This window comes from Marmota marmota, unplaced genomic scaffold (genome assembly GCF_001458135.2).
Source record: "Marmota marmota marmota unplaced genomic scaffold, marMar, whole genome shotgun sequence".
NCBI classification, from domain to species: Eukaryota; Metazoa; Chordata; class Mammalia; order Rodentia; family Sciuridae; genus Marmota; species Marmota marmota.
The window spans coordinates 10,160,547-10,173,768 of NW_025999983.1; the positions used below are offsets into that span (position 1 = coordinate 10,160,547).

General features: G+C 42.1%; 1 long non-coding RNA gene across 2 annotated transcripts in view; it reads left to right on the plus strand.

Annotated features, from left to right (window-relative positions):
- The first annotated feature begins 7,260 nt into the window (after positions 1-7,260).
- Positions 7,261-13,222, plus strand: part of LOC125617630 — a 326,369-nt gene continuing 320,407 nt past the window's right edge. For both annotated transcript variants that reach the window (XR_007348712.1, XR_007348709.1), the window contains exon 1: positions 7,261-7,439. This is a non-coding gene — a long non-coding RNA (uncharacterized LOC125617630). The remainder of the gene's footprint in view (positions 7,440-13,222) is intronic.

The following is a 13,222-nucleotide window of genomic DNA, read 5'->3' on the forward strand; positions in this document are numbered from 1 at the left end:
ACACCACAGCAATGCAGCACAGTAGGACAGAAATGAATGAGAGGGAAACTTTTTTTTTCTTTTTTAAGGGCCATTTTGAAAGAGGGATGGGGTGTTTAATAAAAAGCAAATGCTGAACTTGAAGATCTGCATGTTGCTTTCCTTCAAAATACCCTTGTTATGGGACTCTTTGGAAGTTTTAGCCTCCAGGACATGGGTGCACCTAGCTTAAAGAGGGCTGAGCCAAACTATAAAACAGCTTTTGTAATTCGGGGATGCAGAAAAAACTTTACCAGCTGGAGGTGACAACATTTTTCATGCAGGATAAGATGTCTACTGGCTTCATGTAGAATGTGTAGGGTTTTGATTTGTGGTCAGGAGAAAGAAGGGCATTGCAGTCAGTGAGGAAGCCATTTGGAAATAGACTTAGATTAGATTAGGAGTTGCTAGGTGGGACCAGCCACAGGAGTCCTGCATTCAAGGGTTTAGGAGTTTGTATTTTTGTACTAGGATTTTTTTTTTTTTTTTTTTTTTTTGTGAGCAAGTGACATGATAAAAATGGTGTTTAGGAAAGTCAGCTGGGATTCAATATGGAGGATGGGTGGGCAGGTGCAGAGACAGGAAGGAATCCAGGGGTGTGGCCATTAATGCCTGGATCTGGGTATCTGCTAGAGATAACAGGCAGCTGTCTGCTGGTTGTGCTGGAAATAGAAATTCCCGTACTGTGGCTAAACTGTGTGCCCCCTGCCCAATGACCTTCATTTCGGATGGTCTTCCAAATCCCAGAACTATATCCCTGCCTTTGCTACCTACCACTTCCTCTATACTGGTGGAGTACTTGAATTCTAGAAGACTCCATGCTTTCAGTGAGTCAAGTAGAGGTACAATAGGGGCACATGTCCTGTTACTTGGCTGGTCCTTGCATTGTTAGGGTGAAATGAGTAACTTTGTGAAAACTCTTGGTTGAGTGTGAAGTCCCTTGCAGATGTAGAGAGATGACAGTTCAATGCTCATTACTTGTATTGTGATGCTACTTCTTAAAGGCAGTGAAGAGGTTTTCTGAGTGCCCCATTTACCGTTAGCTTCAAGGAACTGGAATCCAGGTAATCAGAGGCTCCATTGTGCTTCAACTGAGACTTTCCTGGGGCTTATGTCCCTTTCTAGATTGGGATGCTGCTGCAATACACCTGGCTGAACCCACTGGGAGAAGTACTCTTTGCTCTCCTTCTGGATTCTCTGAGGTGTCTGGCCTTGTGCCTAAGCTCCCTCAGAGGACTGCTCATTTTCTGTCAGAATCGTGAGGCTTCTTGGTTATGTAGCAATAGAAACAAAGCTTTCCTGTGTCCTGAAAACCATTTTTTTTTTTTATTGGCCACATGCCCCTCCTTCTCAGTCTAAGTAAGGAAGCACACAGACCATGACTTTTTCCTGGATTGGAGACCACTGTGCTTCAAGACTCTGAGAGGATAAGAACACTGGGTTTATTCTAGAAGAAATTGGAGCTCATTATTCTTATAGCCATCTCCCCAAATCACACACTCTTGGTGGAACCCAGAGTCAGCGGAGCCTTCTGGTGTCCTTAGCTCTCCAGAGTGCTCTCTTGGCCATCATGGTAGGACATACCCTGTGCATAGCCATGTGGCTGTTGGCTCCCCAAGGACTTGGACATTTTACATTTCTTTGAAGGCTGAAAGGAGATTATCAGTAAGATCTCCATGAGTGTTTTTTCTTATTTTGACTCTGCCATTTTATCCATCTTTCAGTGTCTCTATATGGTTACAGTACAAGCACATCCAGTGGAAAAGAAAAGGCACGGGCATCAGCACTGATGTGTGCTTCCATTTAATGGGTGGGGAAATAAGCTGTGGTGGTGAGGTGCCAGTAGCCCCTGTTGCTTTGTGTGTACTCACCTGGTGCCAGGCGGTGCCAGGCAGTGCCAGGCACTTCAGATATTTGCTTCTTTTCTCCTCCGATCCTATGGAGTGGCAACACTACACCCACATTTTAAGGGGAATGTGATGGCTGCCTGGAGAGGGCAAGTAACTTTCTCAAGGTCTCAAAACTAGGCAGTGGCCATGTCTGTCAGGATGAGTTAGACTGGCTTTGTTAACCAAGAGCTCCCAGTTCCTGTGCCTTATTTTAAAGAATTACTCCTCCTTTATGCTACACATCTATCCAGGGGCTCTGGAGGCTCTGCTTCCTCAGTCCTGGACCCTGGGATACCCCCCAGGCACTGATGGTTGTTGTAGCAGATGGAAAAGAGAACCTGGAACAGTGTTCATGGGTCACATATATTACTTTTGTTCATGTGGTGACCAGAGCCTGTCACATGGCCACCCCTAATTTTAAAGGGTGAGGAAGTACAGTCTCACAATTGGAGAGGGAAGGAGAAATATTTGTGGTCAGCCCAAAGAATGTCACAATGGCAGAGGATGGATCTGCTAAGAAAGGTTTTCTCTAAAGCCTAGGCTCTTTGCTTCCCAAGAAGGCCTCCCCTGGCTCAGCCCTGAGTGCCTCTGGGTGCCAGGCACCAAGCATTTCACAGATGTTATTTCTGGTCTTCACAACATCCTGTTAGGTAGCTATTATTATTATTACCTTCATTTCACAGATGAGGTTATTGAGGCCCACAAAGGTCTTGAAGTAGCTTGAGCCAAATGGCACAGAGAATAAAAAATAACGCCCGTGCAGCCCTCAGGTCAGCCTGACTCTGGAGACTGTGTTCTTTCAGTTTTCCAGGAGGAATTCCACTTTAGTTTTACAACAAAAGAAACACATACAGTTTCAAAAGATTAAAACTCGGCTTATATTTATTTACTTATTTTATAAGTAAATGCTTATATTTACTTACTTATTTTCTCATCAGAAAGGTAATTGGTCATTCTAAAAATTCAGACAGCACTTATAGGGATGAAGGAGAAAGTGAAAAAGCATTTATAATGCAAACATCTCGAGAGAGTCATTCCAGGTAATCATCTCTTCACATGATAATATGTTGTGTACATCTTTTCAATAAATGCTCTGTGTTTGTAATCACTCCATAACATTCTATTGTTTGATCAGCTACAAATTTATTTAAAATTCCTTGAAGATGGACATTTATCTAGTATTCAATGTATCACTGTTCTCTTGTTATTTTTGAGTTCCATCTTTACATCTAATATAGTTTGCCATGTCTCTAAATCAACTTGTGCCAATGAGAAACACCATAATGGTCAAAGATCTTTAATCAAAACATTAGTTCCATTGTGACCTCTTTTCTTTCCCTCTTCCATAGACACACTCCCTCCCCTGCTTGCCCAAATGCTATTTAAATGTTTTGTTCCTGGAGTCTCAGGCCAGGGGTTTTCCTTGACATTTCTTTTTGGTTTCATATAATTTTTCTGAAATTCCCCATTAAGTTGTCCTTTTAGTTTTCTTTTTTGCTTTGGTCTTTCTTCCTTTCTGTATATCCATATTCCTCTTTTTTTTTTTTTTTTTTTGCTTTCGGGGATGGGGGGGCTACCCGGGATTGAACTCAAAGGCACTTAGCTTCTGATCCACATCCCCAGCCCTATTTTGTATTTTATTTAGAGACAGGGTCTCACTGAGTTGCTAGAGCTTCGCTTTTGCTAAGGCTGGCTTTGGTCCTTCAGTCTCCCCAGCCTCTGAGATTATAGGCCTGCGCCACCCCACCCGGCTCATATTCCCTGTTTTATTGTATATATGCCTGTCCATATTCCAGAACTACTAAGAAAGGTTTTGTGCTTTTTCTGACCATGACAGTGTGGCCAGGCATTCGGTCCTTCCAACTCCAGCCTCTTAGCTTCCTTTTCCAAGGCCCCAACCAATCCCCCGCTCAGACCTACCACGTTCCTACCCCACTGCACATTCCGTCAACATGGACAGGTCTGCACAGTCATCCTGGTTGCTCTCCAGGGTCCAGCTCAAATGCCCGGCCTCTCACCAAGCCTTGTCTGCTCTATTCCTTAAATTAAAGTTAATTGTTCTTGAATCTGTGCTTCGCAGCATTCATTATCTATCTCCAATAGATAGTCATTTAGGAAAACATTTAGTGCCTGTGGTGAGCTCTAAAGGGTCAGGGCAGGTACAAACAACCCTAGGCTTTGGTAACCTTCGCTTTAGGACTCCTCAGTCTTGGAGAGATGGACAAGAACACACTTAATTGCAATACAGGATGGTAATGCTGAAATGGTGGTAAACACGAAGTCCCAAGGGAATACCACTCCTGGGCCTGCACTGGTTGACCTTCATTTGATGTGTGTTTTCCCTTTGTGAAAGTCCAGATCTTGAGAGTTAAGTGAGCCATTTTAAATTCACCTTCCCACCCCCACCTCGGTACTGAATTTGCAGGGACTATTTACACTGACCCCCTCCACGCTTTATGCTAATGAATCCACAATTCAGGTTAATAGGAAAGGCCCAGAGGATGGACACCAGCCCTAGGTCCAACCCCATTGCCCACATTTCCCGGAGTCCAGTCTACTTTTCACATTTTTTTTCCTCCCTGAAATAGATGCACGCTCGCCTCCAGATTTAGAATAGAAGTAATGACTATTTCACGAAAGCCTGGAAAATATGACTTTTCCAGAAATGGTTTGGGTCGGTCATAGATCTTCAGGCTCCTGGCAACCGAGGGACGTGGCTGTGCCCTAATTGGATCCGTTTCCTTCCAGGCCTGATTGGGAATCTCGCCCCGGCCTGGCGGGCTACACACCTCGGGCCCCGGGGGCGACGCAGGAGGGGGCCTCTCCCACTCGGCGTGCTCTCCGCCCGGGGCGCGGGCTCCTCCAGCTTTCCGCGCCGCCGCGCGCTGCCTCCCANGGAACATTCCTGGCTCTCCCCGCCCGGCTGCGCCCGTTCCCGCTCCTCCCCCGCCGCGTGTTTTCCGCCCCAGTAAAGACCGTGCCACACAAATAAGCCTTGGATGCCCTTTTCCGAGCGGGCGGAGGGCGGCGAGCGCGGCGCCCGGGCGGGCCATTTTCAGGGCGCGTCTCCCGAGCCGCGCAAAGTCTTGTTTTCTCCCCAAAGTGGAAGGTGTGGGGGGCGGGGGCGGCGCGGGGCCGCTTCCAACTGCTACACACGCTCGAATAGTTGTCAGTAAAATCAAACTGACGTCAGCCCCGGGGAAAAAGATAGGTCTCTTTTGTTCTCGTGTTCTCCCCGGTCCCCTCCCTCGCGATCAAAGGCAAAAAAACATTTTTTGGAGGTGGGGGAAAGACAAAAAGGAAAAAAAAAATTGCAGTGCAAAGAGATAGCTTCCATTAGAGCTCCTGCCCGGGCGATGGGAATGTTTAATGAATGCATCAAGTCTTTTGATCACCCTCGCTCGGCTGGGTTCAGTAGTGCCGGAAGGTTAGTTGCATATCCTGTGGCTGATCTGAAATTCGATCAGCAGAGGGGGCAAAGAAAAGAAAAGCATTTTAATGGGAATCAATAGAGGATCATAGGTCCTGGAAGGAAATACGTGTTGATTAAAAATGCCACAAGATTAAAAAAAATGTTCACGACTGGTTTTAAAAAAGAGGAAAAAGCAAGGGAGAGAGAGAGAAAAAAAAGAGGAGAGAGGAGGAGTGGGGGAGGAGGAGGAGGAGGGGAAAAAACCCTTAGCAATCTATTTTCTGTGTGTGTTGCTGCCAGAGAGGCAGTCAGCAGACCAACAGTTTGTGTAATGCTTCAAGCTACAGCGGGCAAATTTAAAGCTGTATGCTCAGAACAACATAATAAATACTTATTGGAAATGCATTTCTATTTCTAAGCGGGGTTCACTCATGCATTATACAAAACACCTAGGGCTGCAGTAGCGAGACACAAGGGGACAAATAAGGTGTACTGAGGCTCAAGTTCTTGGAACTAGGGCTTCTAATAGTCAAGAGCAAGAATGTATACGCTTTTTTTTTTTTTAAGTTAAGACTAGTACTTTTGAAAGATATCAGATTAAATTGTCTGAAACTTTAAAAAAGTTGTAATTAAAAAAAATCTGGTAATGGTGAGGATGAGGAGAAGAGTAGGGAGGGGAGTTAACAGTGGTAGATAGCATATTGATTGGGTTACAGAGTGGAAAATTATTGCCCTGTAGGTAGGGAAGGTGATCAGCAACTTGATAAAATGGTTGAGGGTTTTATGACTCTCCCGCCTACTACAGTAGGAACTGAGAAAAAGCCTTTTTAAACCCACTCTTTGTCGCAAAAACAACAACTACACACTCTGTTTGCATGGACTTTTGGAAAAGAATAGCATTTAAATTTTCACACATTAAACAAGTTCCTTCATTATTGAAGGCACTCAGAAGGCAATGGCAGTAGAATATTTTGGGGGCCCCTCCATGGTCTGCTGAGTTCTAGTCCTTACCCCTAACCATACCTTCCTTATTCTTACCTTTCAGTCTCTGAAGAACATAGACAGTATCAAGGAGCCTTTTTAGGGCAATTTCCCTTGGATATTCCCACTACAGTTATGCCTCAGTATCAACAGGAGATTTGTTCCAGGACCCCCATGGATACCAAAATCCTCATATGCTCATGTCCCTTATATAACATGTCATGAGAATTTGCATATAATGTATGAATATCCTCCTGTATACTTTAATCATCTCTTATAATATCTAATCCAATCTAAATATTATGTAAATAGTAACAAAACTATATTGTTTAGGGAATAATGACCCCCCCCACAAGTCTGTACATATTCAGTAGAGGCACAATTACAATTTTTGCCCCCCTCAATCCTTCCCTGGTCGAATTCATGGATGCAGAACCTTGTGGAGGGCTGGAAGGTTGACAGTATTTAATTTCAATAGTTTTGAAAGAGGAAAATCTGTCAAAATTAAGTTTTTTTTTTTTTTATTCTGCCACAAATTTTCTAACCTCAATATTTTTTGTGTTCACTGGATTATAAAATCCTGAAGGTGGGGCATGTATCTTCTTTCTCATTCATATTTCCAGTCCGGATCCTGAAAACAAAATCTTGCCCCTGGAAAGTAGAAGAGACCTGGTTGAGTACTGTGGGTTAATAGTGGCAGATGGCACATTGACTGGATTTCTGAGGGAAGAAGTATTGCCGGGTAATCTCAGACAAGTGACTTAGTTTCTCTGACCTCCAGGCTTCTTATTTGTAAAATGTGAATACTTATGTCTACATATCAAAACTCACTTTTGTGAATGAATAATGTATGTGATGCATACCATCTAATGTTTGGAAACCTGTTTGTATATTTTATGAAAGTTATGCATATCATATGTTACTAATAACTATCTATTTTTGTTCTTTCTGCAAAGATTCTCCACCCAGGGGCCATGGCTTCTTTGGTTGCAGTCCTCCTTGGATTGGGAAAGCTGTATGATTTTCCAAGACTGGATTATAAGAGTCTTGCTGCTTCTACCTGGATTCTTGAATGCTGTCGTTTGTGACTCTCTATCAGGACCCAGCTGTAATCTTCAAGAATGGGGACTGGTGTGCAGGTAAGATCACACACAGGTGGATAGGTTGATAATGTGCAAAGAACTCCCAACCATGCTGTCCCAGCCAACAGGTCACATCAACTGCTTCAGCCATTGTGGGTGTCCAGGCCTGTTGTACCTTTGTATGACTCCTGCCCCAGCTGCTCCCTGACTGCAGCTGCATGAGAGAACACAAGCACGGACTGCCTAGCTGAGCTCACTCAACTGGAGAGAAGTAATAAATAAGAGATACATTAAGTGAGCAAATGCCTGTGCTGTGGTTAGAGTGTGTTCTCCAAATTTCATGTGTTGGAAACTTAATTCCCCAAGTCATATGCTAATGGTATGTAAGAGGTAGGACCCTTGGGAGGTGGTTCGTGGAGTAATGGGTTGTAGGGGAGTGGTGGTGTTATAAAAGGGAGCTCTCTCTGACACACTTGCTCTGTCTTGGCTTTATGCTGATGCAGCAAGAAGGCCCTCCCCAGGAGTTGAGCGGATGTGGCAGCTTGGTCTTGGACTTCCAGCCTCTAGAACCATGAGTTAAATTACCTTCTTTTCTTTATAAACTACCTGGTCTGAGGTATTCAGGAATAGCATCAAGAAAACCACTGAGACTGCTAGCTTTTATTGATATCTGTATCATAGCTGGAATGAAACCCGTTTGTTTAATAAACATAAATGAAATAAGCCAGCTGCTAGGCAGTCTCTTCCTTAACCTTGCCCTCCTGCCTGGTATTCTGCAGCACTCACAACAGTATGTCAGCTCTAGTCCCTAAGGCCGGTGAGGCAGGTGTTGACTACACAAAGAATTTTGTGTGCCCTTTTCCCTAAGAAAAGGGAGGCTTAGAGCCTAATGGGGAGAAAAGATCTTTTCCCAAGAAAGGGAGGCCATCCATGCTCGGCTAGGCCCTGGCGGAGACCAAGGAGTGTTGAACCATCTGTTGTTAAGTGAAAATATTGTTTATTTTCTATAATAATGGCAATATAACTCACTCTGATAGGAGGGAAAAGAAACCGTCTGTATTTGAGCTTCTTTTGATGTAGTTCTCTTTTTTTTTCTGGAATTTTCAAAGTGCAGGAGGGTGCATTTCCACCAGTTTAGGAGCTATCAAAATGAGCAGCTCTAGTATCTCACTTAATTTTAGCATTTATGCCACTGAATGTTCACTTGGAATCTCAAAAAATGCATTAGAGTCTGTGGGAAATTGGTTCTAGGAGCCCGTATGGCTATCAACATCCACAGATGCTAGAGTCCTTTATATAAAATGGCACAGTATTTTCAAATAATCTATGTGCATCCTCCTCAATGAGAAAAAGTTCTGTCTGTGTTCTGTATCTTTGGACATGGAGGGCTGATGGTGCACCTGTCGTTTGTAAGGCACAAGTCAGAGACGGTTGGTGCTTGCTGGAGCTTGGACGTTGGTTTTCCTGTGGAAGGCTGCGCTTGCTGTGCTCTTCATTTGCTGGAGTTGCAATGTTCAGGAGAGGCTATTCTTCTGCCCAGAAACAGGGTGTGGGAGGAGGAGGTGGGGGCAGGAAATCAGTTGAGGTTCACAAATGATTAAAGTACAACTCTAGTTTTCTTATTTTTGAAAGAGAACTTACCAATTTATTTTGAAAATTAAATAAATATGGATAAAAAGAAAATCATGTATGAATCTCAATGACAGTGATTTAAAGGCAGAGATGGGCATGTGGAGGAGGAAGGTGAATGCCTGCAGTGTGGATACAAGGGGATTAGGTAGCTTGATGGATCCCAGCAAGCCACTGTTACTTTTCTTTTTCTTTTTTTTTTTTTTTAAATATTTATTTCTTTTAGTTGTACATAATACCTTTGTTTTTATTTATTTATTTTTATGTGGTGCTGAGGATTGAACCCAGGGCCTTGCACGTGCTAGGCGAGTGCTCTACCGCTGGGCCACAACCCCAGCCCCAAGCCACTGTTACTTTAGTATTTAGTTGAATTAGGGGTAAGATATTATGGGAGTGTCTATGTTGTTGCTGTTGTTTTGTGGAACTGCATATTGTACCCAGGGGCGCTTTACCACCAAGCTATATTGTCAGCCATTTTCATTTTTGAGATAAGTTGTTGAGGCTGGCCTTGAACTTTTGATCCTCCTGCCTCAGCCTTCTGAGTCTCTGGGAATATCTTTTGTTGTATGTTTTTTTTTGTGTGTGTGTGGTGTGTGTGTTTTCTTACACTTAAAATCAGATGTTTACATAGATAAAACACAAAGCCTTTAAAAAATTTGGTTGATATAAATCATGCACATAATAAGCATAGTGAAGAATATTTTTCATGAACAAATGGGTCAGCTACTCTTCATATCTCTTCACAGCCTCTTTAAACATTATATTCTGAATGTGATCAGATGGAAATTGTTTTTGGGAATGCACCAGTTGGGGAGTGTCACGTGCTTTCACATGGTATTGGCCTCTTGCTGCTCTCTGTGACATAGTTTGTTTCTTCTGTGTGGTGGCTAATAATACTTCTTTCCAATAGGATGATTGAGTCCCCATATCAGTCTTTGTGGCTGAGCATGCCTCTTGAAACTGGGTACTCTTATGAAGCTTGATCCATGTGTTCCATTCATTCAGTGTTTTATCTGTCTTCTGTGGGCAAACAATGTGTGTACTAAGAACTATGGAATCACGGAATCGTGGCCTTCTGACAGCTGCCAGGATGGAAAGACCCACAGGTCATCAAGCAAACATTGGTAGGAGAACTGGAGCCATTCTGACATTCTAAAGAAGCCTTCAGAGAAGGGGAAGGGGCCAGGTGTCCTCAGAGGGCCCAAGTTGAGACCTAGGAAAATGGGAATCAGCCTGGGCATGGGAAAGGTAATAGGAAGAGAGGTTGGAATTGCAAGTATTTTGAGATGTTGTGTCGATGCTACTAATTGTGCCCAGGGCTCTTCAAGACACCTAGATACTGAGAGGCTTAAGCTAGTCCTGACCTTTAAAATGCTTGAACTAAGCGATTAATGGAAGACTCAGTCACCTTTTAAGTGATGAGCTGTTTTGCAGCCCCCACGTGCCCCCCTTGACTTGTGTCTCTCAACAATGCCAACTGAGTCTCACAGACCTGCTTAAGCAGAGTGTCACCTGTATTGGTGGTACTGAATTTAGGGAAAGTGATTTTTTTCTTTTGCTTTTCTGGGTGTACTTTAATGTCATCATTGATACTGATCGTGTCCTGTAAATGTAAATATTAGTTGCTTTCTTTTGTACCTACAGACATTCTGAGATGTTTGTATTCATTTTGTCGTTGCATTATTTTATTTACATTTTACTTTTTAAATTATGGTGAAATACAGCATAGAAGTAACCACTTAACCATTTTTAAGAGTACAGTTTATTTATTTATTTTTGTGGTGTTGGTGATCCAACCCAGGGCGGTGGGCATGCTGGGTAAGTGCTGTAACCCTACACTCCTAACCCAAGAGCAGGTTAGTGGCATTAAGTAATTTCTGTGTGCCATCAGCAGCAGCCATCCTTCTCCAACAAATCCCTGTTTTCCTCCCCCCCATCCCCTGGAAACCACCATTCTACTTTCTATGAATTTGATACCCTTGGTACCTTATGCAATCATTTTATATTTTAAGCCTCTTGGCAGAAAGGCTATCAGATTTGAAATGGTACTGAATAAAGATTTTACAGCATAAATTACTGAAATTTGTAACTCATTTAGGTGTTATGCACATGGATTTTTAATTTTCTGTGAATGTGATTTATTCTGAAGCTGGTTATGTTAGTGTGTCTCAAGTCTTCAATGAGGGTCAAAACTTTTGGCCTGATAAAGACTAATGAACAATTAGTAGCCATAATAGTACTATAAATTATGTCATGAGGTTCTGTCTATCTGATTTGATAGCTGCCTTCTTCTATATCTAAAATTAAGTGTTCTCCAGTTGAAACAATCTTATTCAATATTCCTCACTACAATTTTGTTAGTAGCTCCCTTAATGTATAAAAGAAGATGATAAATATTATGATGTATTTTTATAATCATTCGTTTTATACATTTCTGGAGATAGTAAACATAACATTTTGTTTCAGTCACAAATATTTGAGAAACAACACTTTATACTCTAATGTATAAAAATTTCTTAATTTAAATAGTAAAAGTGACTCTGAGAAATAAAGATAGGAAACTACAGCTTATATTGCCCCAAACCTTTGCAAAAAAATTCACAGTAAGATTATAGACACATACTTAGATTAAAAAATAATTTTATTGCCAAGTTATCCATGTGAAAATTTAATTAATATAAATTATATGTTGCAATAAAAATGATCTCTGTAATGGCAAAATGTAGCTTTTATAGCTTTTTGCTTTCAGTATGATGTCATCTTTGCCAGAATGATTTGAAAAAGGCCTTTACTCTTAGAACTAATTTCTTTATAGGAATTCCAGTTCTTAGGTTGCAGTAAAGACAGAGGAACCTCATTAATTCTCACTTTGCTAATCCATAAACCCTATAATTTCCACAAAAAAATTCCTCAGCAATATCATTTTACTTCACAGGAAACATTTTATAGCTAGGAGCTCTAGGCAAATCTCAAATCACTAAGAATTCATTACTTTCCCCAAATATACTATAGACCATTCACTAGCTGACTATCATAAAGCATTATGACTCAACTACATTTCTCTAAATAAGCTAGGGAAGCATCAGGATTCTACACTCAGATGTTAAAAAAAAAATCATGTTGTGCACAAATTCACATATTTCCATACATAAAAAAGTTATATAAAATGATGGTAAGTTGTTACAATATTAGCCCCTAATGAATCAGACTTGCCTGTTCCCGAGATTCTTTGTCACTCTTTCAACCAGTAGAAGATGTACATTTCCATTCTTTGACTATGGGCTCATTTTGTGACTTGATTTGACCTATACAATATGGCTAGAGGGACACTGGCCAGAGGCTATAGAGCCTCTGCCTTTGCTGTCTTGTCACCTCAGGATGGCCAGGCTGTGGATCATTATGCTCAGGGTGAAAACTTGGAGGGAAAGGCCCAGGTGAGCCCATCCCTCACCAACCTGCCAGCTAATGGCACCCAGGCCCGACCTGCAAAAAAATCCCCCAGCCAGCCCACAGAATCAGGAGAAATAAGAAATAGTTATTTTAAACTATTAAGTTTTGGGCTGTTTCATGGTGTGGTAATGAGTAAGTGATATAAAATCGGTGGCTGGGAGTGGACATGAGCATAGCAAAATCAACATGTGACATGGGCTTGGAGGCTGCATACCAGGCAGAGGCCACCATGCAGCAAGGGGTCTGTTAGCAGAGACTGGAAGAAAGAGGGGAGACTGCTCTTGTAGTCTGTGAATGGCATCTGATGCTGTGTGGTGGCAAGCTTGTGACCATATCACTTTGGAGAGAGAAAATGACCTTGTGACCCAACAGCTTGTGACCTTGGTTAAGGAGATTTCTGGGCAGAACAGTGAAAGTGCTCGATGGACCTTTTCTTTTTTTTTTTAAAGCTGGGAACAAAGAGTGAAATGTTTGTTTATAAATTAGAATTTACAAGGACTACATAAGAGCCAAGACATTTTGAATTAGAAAATAAAGACTTTTTGAAATTTGTATTCCCTCCAGTTGGCAGGAGATTCTCAAAGTAAGAAATGGCCTCAACGGGTGGACCAATGGTACAGAATAGAGGACACAGAAACCAATCCACAAAACTACAACTATCTTATATTTGATAAAGGGGCTAAAAGCATGCAATGGAGGAAGGATAGCATCTTCAACCAATGGTGCTGGGAAAAACTGGAAATCCTAATATGAAGCAAGAA